A 9,173-nucleotide genomic window follows, 5' to 3' on the forward strand; every position below is an offset into this window, starting at 1 on the left:
AATTTGAAAAATCTAGTTTATTGTCTCTACTAAATGGTCTTGCTGACATTTTTCCAAATTTCTTTGTCGTTCTCCAGCAAAATATTAATGCAACTGCTTATTTTTTATTATTTGTTTGACAACACTACCCTCACAATTTTATCCACACCAAATTTTCACTGAATTTTTAACTAACTGTATCCTTTAATGACATCATTAAAAAGATTAAAAGGAAAGTTAATTTTCACTCGTTATTTTTAAGTTTAGACTTGTGCTTTGGCCTGCAAACTATGATCAAAACAGAATTAATTAACTCTTCGAACGCCGTTCTACAATTCATAATTGCATGTAAAAAGATGGAAAAATGCTTTATAGTTGTGAAAAGTAAAAGCAAATCATGGTGGCATTGGAAAAGATAAACTCTATATTAAATTTTATATAAATTTTATTCATCTCATGTATACAGCAACGTTTGTAAGTATTATGATAGCCATTCAAACAACTATTGTTTTATGAGAAACAGAATATTTATTGATCAAAAGGCAATTCCTTTTACGGTAACTCTAAATTAACAATTATTGTTCCCTTGTTTCAGAATATGATATATATATATATGTATATATGAATATATGTTCAAGACAAACTTTATCGCATTTCCTTAGGCCTCCTAAGTTTAAAATATTTTTAGATGATTTTCATCTATACTGGATATTTTTTCTTATTTTAATCGGAATCAACTAATTATGAACAACCTCAACTTCAGAAGAAACTTTCATTGAAATTTTGTGAAAGTCTAAACTGAGATATCTACCCTATTTGACGTGTTCTTTATTTTTTCCCTAGGTTTGGTCGCCGAAAGTTTTTCTTTTGTGACAGCTTTTGTTTCCAAGAGGATTTCTGGGCCGAGTTTTAAAGATTTTTTAACCTAATTTGTCTTCAGTTCTTCCCTTCAGGAAAAGAACCTTTTGGAATGGTTGATTTGAAAATATGGTGAGTTTTTTAATGCTAAGTTCAACTTGCTACCCTTGTGGCGAGCGTATAAAGGCCGTTTAATGTTCTATTCTCTATTTATTACGTCACAGAAGTAACAAGCCTAATGAGCATATCAAAACAAGTCTTTTATAGCCTGTAGTAAATATCCTGAGAAGAAAAAACTCAATACTGCAATTCCTTAAGTTCTAGTTGACCAATGATTAATCCAAACGGAGTAAAATATCCATTTGTACACAACAAAAATCCAATCAACCTGATTTTTATAATATCAACAAAACATTACTTTACCATGTTATATTTGCTGTTGTTTTTTACTGTCTTGTATTATTTCACACTTTAGATAATTTATTGTCTCTTTAAAATTCTTTCTAGCTTTGCAATTGAGTACAGTGATGGTCCATGAGATTGAAAACTACTGTTGTTTAGTGGGTGAGTGGATATCAAATTTATACATTTTTGTCAGTTATCGATTTAAGTTTTTTTGACTTTAAACAATTAAAGTAAGCATAATATATCTTGAACCTTGAAATTTCTGGAAAAAAATTCAAAAATAGATGCATCCGTTTGCTGAAGTTTTAATTTAAAAAGGGAAAATGTTTTGAAAAATCCCTGTCATTAATTTATCAAAACATTTTATAAGAAGAGAGAATCAAGGAAAGCCGACAAGTTGCAAGAAAGAAATCAAATTTCGAAAAAACATTCTAATACAAGAAATTTATATTCATTTAGGAAGAATTGTCATTTTGCTCTCATCAAGGATATGACATTATATACAATTGATAATCTTTATATTTTTAATAAACATTTTCTTTGCTATCGCAAAACATTACTCATAAGAAACTTGTACTCACAGTCTATAAAATTTAAAAATATGTACAGTTATTCAGCAAATGTATGAAAAGAAGAGACAACTTGCTGTCATAAGAGTTATAATACTAAAATTTCACACGTTTATCAATATTCACACACCAAAATTTACTCGTTATATTTTTTAACACTAACTTTCTCGCATTTCTAGGTAACTATTGCAGCAAAGTTTGCATCCATAAAATCATAAAATGTTGGTCCGTTTGAACAGATTTAAAGGTAATTCTTTACCAAATAGCTTGCTTTTTTCCAAAATCTTATTTAATACTTTGTTGTTTTTTTTGGTTTTCAGGTTTAATTGACATATATGAAACATTTTGGAGAGTTTTGCGATGTTTTTTGTATCCTTGGCTCTTGGCATTCATATTCTTTCCTTAAAAAACTTATAATTTTAGATCAAATGTTTCTCAGATTGTTCTAGCAGCTTCCAGTGAAAATTCAAGATTAGAAAGAAAGTAAGTAAATTATAACATAATTTTTTTGCTGATTTTTTCTGCGAAAATTAAAAGATAGCCATGATAATAGGATGGATTATTGTTCACCTTCTGGGCGTTTTGATGAACTTGAATATTTATATACTTTGTGCTTTTCATAACGATCAGCATTATTTTTACACAATTTTCATTTTTAGCCATTTCAATTCCAGCTTTAGACATTCAGAGGCAAAGCAGATTGATTTAAAAATGAAATAGAACTGCAATTTTTTGGTATATTCTTTTCCATTCGTTAATAGCAATTATTATAAATATTCAGTTTACAAACATCTTTCTCCTTGGCGATTATATTTTTCAAACATTGGCTTGACAATTGGAAGTTGGTTTGGAGGCGAGATGGTGAAAGACTATATTATCTTACTCGTTGAAGAAGATGCTTATAAAGATTATTTTGTTTGCATGTTTTTTGTCATTTTTGTCTGCCCTTTTGTCATTTAATTATGGATATTGAGGGACATTGAAACGAGAGACATGAAAAAGGTCTGAGGCTGATTTTGGAGCTATGCTAATACCTTCTGGTGAATTGCTGAGTTCTGAGTTTGGAAATGAGTATCATTTGACTTCCTGTATATTTTATGTTTCTAGAAAATAATCTTTGACAACTGTACAGTCATATATTATATCATTAAAATTTCTCTCGTGAGATCTTGGTGAAATGACCAAAATTATACAATTGTCCCTAATTTTGGGCATCTTTCTAATTTTCTTTGTGCCCTTATTGATTTTAGTGACTCAAAGGTTAACTAATCTGCTTTTATATTTTTTACCATTTTTAGGGGTCCAATATACTTCGAAATGAACTTTTGTTGAATTTAAAATTTACTTTGTTTCATCATTTTTCTTCACAACAACAAAGTAGACATAATTATGAAGCTTCAAAATGGCTTTTTGAAACATATAGGCATAATATTTTCAAGTTAAATTTCGATAATATTTGGAAGACCTTTTTTCATTTTTAGGCACATTTTTACAATGTTGAGCTTTTCGTTTCTTCACTGGAGACTGTCTTGGGCTCTTTTTCGTTGTTTTTCACAAGAAATTTTTTTTTTGATGTTTTAACCAACCTTTCCCAAGCTATTTATTTAGGAAGAAGTCTTAACGGATTTCGTGATTTCAAAATTTGGTAAGTTTTCCAATTCTTAAATAAAACTAACTTCAAATTTTAGTACATTCTGAAATCAATTGAACTCTATATTGTTTAATGTGATTATTTTTAAAAACTTTTATATTAATTGAGAATTGTTGAATATATAATGGGCTGTGATTATTATTTCTTTTACAAGAGCATCTAAGTTCCAATCTTTTTATGGTCATAAATGTAGCCACAAAATATATCGCAGTATTAAGTTTTGTCATCCAATTTTCTGACTAATCTTTATCTGACCCTTAGCAAACTTTATAGCCCAATTTTTCTATTATCGTGTATCCTTAAATTGTTCTTGTCACTAACATTATCTTTAACTTATTTCAGCTTCACTAGTGACATTTGTTGAAGCAAATAAAAGCTAATAGTTGTTGGTAAATGGGTATGTTTTTAATCCATAATTTTTTATTTAAACTTTCCTGAGATTTAGCGTGTTAGATGCCTTGTTAAATTGGGAGATCTTTGTTTTCAACTTTTTTTTTTATTTTGTCAGACTTAAAGAAAACAATAGTATTGGAAGAAATTTATGAATGTTTTTAAAGAAGAAAGTTTATTAAACAAATGTGGTTTTTTTAATAAACTTACTAGTTATAAAAAATAACACGTTATTCAATCTGTCTCTAAAAACTTGGATTGGATTAAATCATGGCTAAATTGGTTCATTAGAATCACTCTAAACCTCGATAAAAAGCCATAATGTTGATCCAGTCAATGATATTATCGTTTTTGATATCCCTCAGGAAGGATTTTCTTTTAAACTGACACTGTTTTCTTTTCCTTTCTAGGTATGGTGTTTTCATTTTTGCATTTTTGCAGTTTTTTTGCGAAGGTTTTTCAATGGCCAGTTTTTTATTTTTCTCCAGAAATCAAATTGCTTTTTAGATATCTTTATTTCTTCATCGCAGACTTGAATCAGGATGCGCCAAATGTGAGTTAAAGTTTCAATATTTTGATGCCTTTGCATTAATTCATTGGGAAAAATGTATTTTTCACTAAAAAGACATTATATATTCCAAACTCAAGCTGTTTTAAAGGTTGAGGAATATTGCAACTATTATCTATTCTTTGTGAAAATGATATGTTTATTCGAAACTTATTTTTTGATTTTTGGGAGACATAAAAATGAGCGACATAAAATGGTATGTGGCTAATGCATAACTATGCCACTAGCTTTAAATTAATGAACGTGATTTGAATTTAGAATTTGCGTTTGATAGCCTTCTTTTATCCCAGATTTGCCTCTGATGAAAATTAAAGAATATTTTTTGTGTTTTTTGACAAGTTATTGACAACAATTCCTAAAGAAGTTCTTGCGAGAAGAAATATATTTGAAGACTGATTTTTATGATAAAAAATGAATTAAAATTAAAACCTAGCAAAAATCTACCAATCATTACTTTAACTTTCTTTACTTGGCCATTACTCAAGAATTGAAGTTCTTTTTTGATATAAATTATTCTTTCCGGTTGCAAGTTTTTCTAAAGATTACAGGAATTTATTTTAACATCTAAAATGGATTATTTTTAAAGATTCGTGCATTTTATGACTTTTAAGTATGCTTTTACAATGCTCAACTTTACTTTTAGCTATTGGCCACTCAGAATTCTATTTGTGAAAACATATTGAAAATGGTGAGTTTATTTTGCTGTCCAGTCGTATCACAATTTCTTTCTCTTCATTTTTTTAAATCAGATAAGCTAATGCTAATGATGTCAAATATATTTGCTAGTTGGTTGACTCTCGGATTATGATTATTATTATGGCACTGGCAATGTATCATGGAATGTAATTGTTTAGAATATATTAAATTGTTTGCATTATACACAGAAAACAAGAAAATGATTGAAGAAAAGAGTATTTCTGAAATTCGTATTTAATATGTGTGTTGCATCTAAATCAAATATAAACATCATCTTGAAGCTGAGCTATCCGTTACAGAAAATATTTTTTTAATTCAAATGTAAGAAGTTTTTAAATTTTCTTTAGAAAACTGAATACTGAGTTATGGTCACATTTTGGCAACGTTGAGAAAGAATGTGGCACATAAATAACGGTGAGCTAATTTCAAAGATTTCTTTGGTTTAAAAAAAGCTGCAAATTTAGATGAATTTCTCATTTTCAAAATTTCTTTTCTTAAGTGTCTAAAATGATCAGGTTGTGAACAGAGCAATGTGGTATTAAGATCCAAGCCTATACGTAGAAACACAGTCGAAAAATAAGTTAGATGATTGAAGAATCTTTAAACGAACTTTTCAGCTTTCTAAAAGCAATACAGCCTTCAAGATATCAAGATATGAATCTAGGCATTTGAATGAGGAGATTAAGTTTGTTGGGCATTAAGATCATCTCTGGCCGCTCTTCTGATTAAGAGACAATCAAAGTTGTGAAAATTTCAATATTAAGGGTAAGCAAGTCAAAGGTTTTAAGCATCAACAAAAATAAAAAAGGTTCATTTCTTTCATTTGGAGACATCAAGCAAAGGAAAAAATAAAACGTGACATTTTGATTCATCGTGGAGACAAATTTAAGCTACACAAATTCCAGCCAGTTTCAATCTTGCAGCTTCATAGACCTTTGCTTTCACTTGCCAAAATGTTTCGATGTTTAGATCTGTGGTCTTGAGGTTTTGCTGTTGGTTTGAGGGGGTGGTTGATTTGTTGGTTGGTTTGGTTTTGAGTTTGTTGTTTTGAAGGGCGGAGATTTTGTCGAGTAAGTGGATGGCTGTGAAAGTAAAGGTCGATGTCGACTGCAGAATGTCTTTTATTATTCAAAAATCTCAAAAAGCCATCTTGAATATTTACTTGTCTCCCTTATAAAACAAAAAGGTTTTAAAACAGTAAAGAGACTTTCGTTTATATTGACTTTTTCTAAAAAAAATTGAAATTGCAGAAATAAATACTTTAAAAAAAATCTTCCCCTCTCCAAAACATAAAGGAGCAGGTATAAGGGTGAGGTAATTTACAAATCTATTTGACTCCATAAAACAATCGAGAGCGAAGGCAAATGATATGACAAGTATACTTCTGAAATAAAAGCATCGAAATTGCAATGTTGAACAAAGTCTTTCTAAGCTAAAACGCGAGTACAGATTTAAGGGGGAGCGTTTTTCACTTGAACTTTCTTCAATCAGACCAAAAGTACTCAGAATTGGAAATTGTGATGTGTTTTTGTTTTTCTAATGCCTCTGGTGTATTTTAGCTTTTCATAGGTTTGAAAATTCCCAAGAGAATTTCCAGGGCACTCTACACGAGGCACGCGCATGTGTGTTATTTGAATTGTTCATAACAATAGGAGATTCTAATCATGATAATAAACAACACTGTCGTTTTGAACTAGACCAGATCTTCAGGATTATCGAAAAATTGATAATCTTTAGGATAATTCCCGGTTTGACAGATTAGAGCAAAAAATATATATCAGAATCATATATCAGAATTGCACCTAAATTACCTGACTGCAAAAAGAAACGAAAAAAAACACAACTCGATAGATTTTATGGGGCCTAGATGCTCAAGGGTAGAAGTTGACTTGCATGGATACGAAGTGTCTCTTGTGCACTAGCAAAGAAAAGAAGCACGAAGTTTCTTTTACCTTCTTTCAAAACCATTGCATGTTCAATTTGAAAGGACAGTAAAGCTTGGTTTGTTCTGTCGCTGAATCTTTTAAAATCATCGAAGTTGTTCCTTGACTTAATCTTTAACTTCGATGGAAAATTCTATTTTCACTTCTTGGACATTGATGATATTGTTTTGCAAAGATGTCACATTTAACAACTGCTGCAGTTGATCATTTATTGCGATATTGCTGGCTTCTCTATCATTCTTTCAGATGATCGGTTTGGAAGGAGTCGATCGCATGGAACAAAGCAGAAGTTGAAGTAGAAGATATGAAGATTATGAAAAATTTTTAGAGATTGAACTTGAAATCACAAAATATTATGGTAGATCGCCGCTTATTCTCGACCGGTATTTTATCCCAACATTTATTAGTTTTGAAATCAGGTTCCCTTTTAGAGAGAAATAGAACGCTTTAAGACTCCCATTGGTTGCGAGCGATAGGACAGTTTTTATACGTTTATCGTCAAGGCAAATTACATAATATGAAACTATAGATTGCTAGTGAAAAAGGATAAGTAATTTCCTGAATGATTGATCCCTAAGATGTTTTTTCACCACCCGATAAGGTACGTGAATATCAAACCATAATTTGATCCATCAATTTCATTTACACTAGTTAATTTCTCCTTATTTCCCCCTCCATATCTGAAAACCCCTTTGATGTTTCATCCCGAGTTTTATACATTAACATATAAAGACATTTGATAGCCAAGCATACGACCTTTGCCCATATTAATTTGTTTATTGCCCAATTAGGAAGTTCCCCTTTTTTGAGAAGGTATCCGGTTGAGTTATCTATCGTCTTAATATTGTAAAACATGCATGGGTTTATTCTACGAATGGGTGTAAGCATGGCGCCTGTTTACATTTGTTTTTAGAATAGGCCCTTTCGTTTTTACTTAGATTTGTTTGTAATTGTAGCTTAATTTTGTGTAAGTAGTTTGTAGCTTGCTTAGGAGACTGTTTTCGGTGTTGCGTTAGGAGTTGTGGCACGGCGTTTTAATCGGAGAGTTACCGAGGGGGCCTTGTCCTTCTTGCTAACCCTTTGATTAAAACGCCATGCTAACTTAACCCCTAACACAACATACGAAGGGTTTTCTTGGCAGGGTGTTTTAATCGAAGGGTTAACAAGGGGGAATTCTTTTCCTTCTTGTTAACCCTTTGCTTAAAACACCATGCTTAGACAAACCCCTTTCGAAAACAGTCTCCTCGGCACTTACATAGGTAGAACTTAAAATTGTAAGTAGAGTAAGATCGCTTGAATGAAGAGGAGAAAATCGAGCAAAAATTCTTTCTGACCCCCGTCTTTTGACCGGTCCAAACGAGGCTGTAGCCCCCCGTCTTTACTGAGCATCAAAACGAGGCTAGATGGGCTGAAATGAGCGAATGTGATTGGATAAAAACAATTGAAAATACAATAGAATTCCCTAAACCATGATTGGTCAGGAAACAATGGAAAATTTGAATTGAAGGGTTCTGATTGGTCAGTAAACAATAGAGTGAGGCCGAAATGCCCCATTTTGATTGGTCGAAAGACAATGGTGGCCGCCAGTGGCCGCTGTTTTCTAAAATTTTGCTATATCGTAGGTGACGGCTCCCGCCCGCAGCCACCAAAATGGGCTGTAATAGAGCAACCTGATTGGTAGATAACAATGACCTGTCAATCATTTGCGGCCTCGAGCCCCGATTTCTTCAGCCACTGTCCGCGGGCTTGACCGCCAGTGAAAGACAATAGAAAAACGGGAGATTTCGGTTTCAAATATAAATGGAGATTTAATATAAACAGGGGGAAATTCATTGTAATTTTTTTTCAATTTCAAAGTTAAAACAAAAGAAAACTCGAAAAAATTCAAAGTCATCGCATTGTATATAACAAAGTAAAGTGTTGAAAATACAATGGATATTTAGGTAAAATACAATAGGAAACAGGGGCGAAATTCAAAAGAAATTTCTACAAATTTCAATAGAAAAACGGGGGAAAATTCAAAAGAAATTTTAACAAATTTCAATAGAAAACAGGGGCAAATTCAAAAGAAATTTCTACAAATTTCAATAGAAAACGGGGGGAAATTCAAAAGA

At 31.4% G+C, this 9,173-nt stretch overlaps 1 long non-coding RNA gene across 1 annotated transcript; it reads left to right on the forward strand.

Moving 5' to 3' along the window:
- Positions 1-979: 979 nt before the first annotated feature.
- Positions 980-8,839, forward strand: LOC135696601 (uncharacterized). The gene is made up of 5 exons (XR_016144843.1): positions 980-1,401; positions 1,991-2,058; positions 2,132-4,405; positions 5,064-5,108; positions 5,464-8,839. It is a non-coding gene; the product is annotated as an uncharacterized LOC135696601 (long non-coding RNA).
- Positions 8,840-9,173: the final 334 nt, after the last annotated feature.

The sequence above is a fragment of the Rhopilema esculentum genome, chromosome 18, assembly GCF_057945365.1.
Source record: "Rhopilema esculentum isolate cy_ngs chromosome 18, ASM5794536v1, whole genome shotgun sequence".
Classification (NCBI taxonomy): Eukaryota; Metazoa; Cnidaria; class Scyphozoa; order Rhizostomeae; family Rhizostomatidae; genus Rhopilema; species Rhopilema esculentum.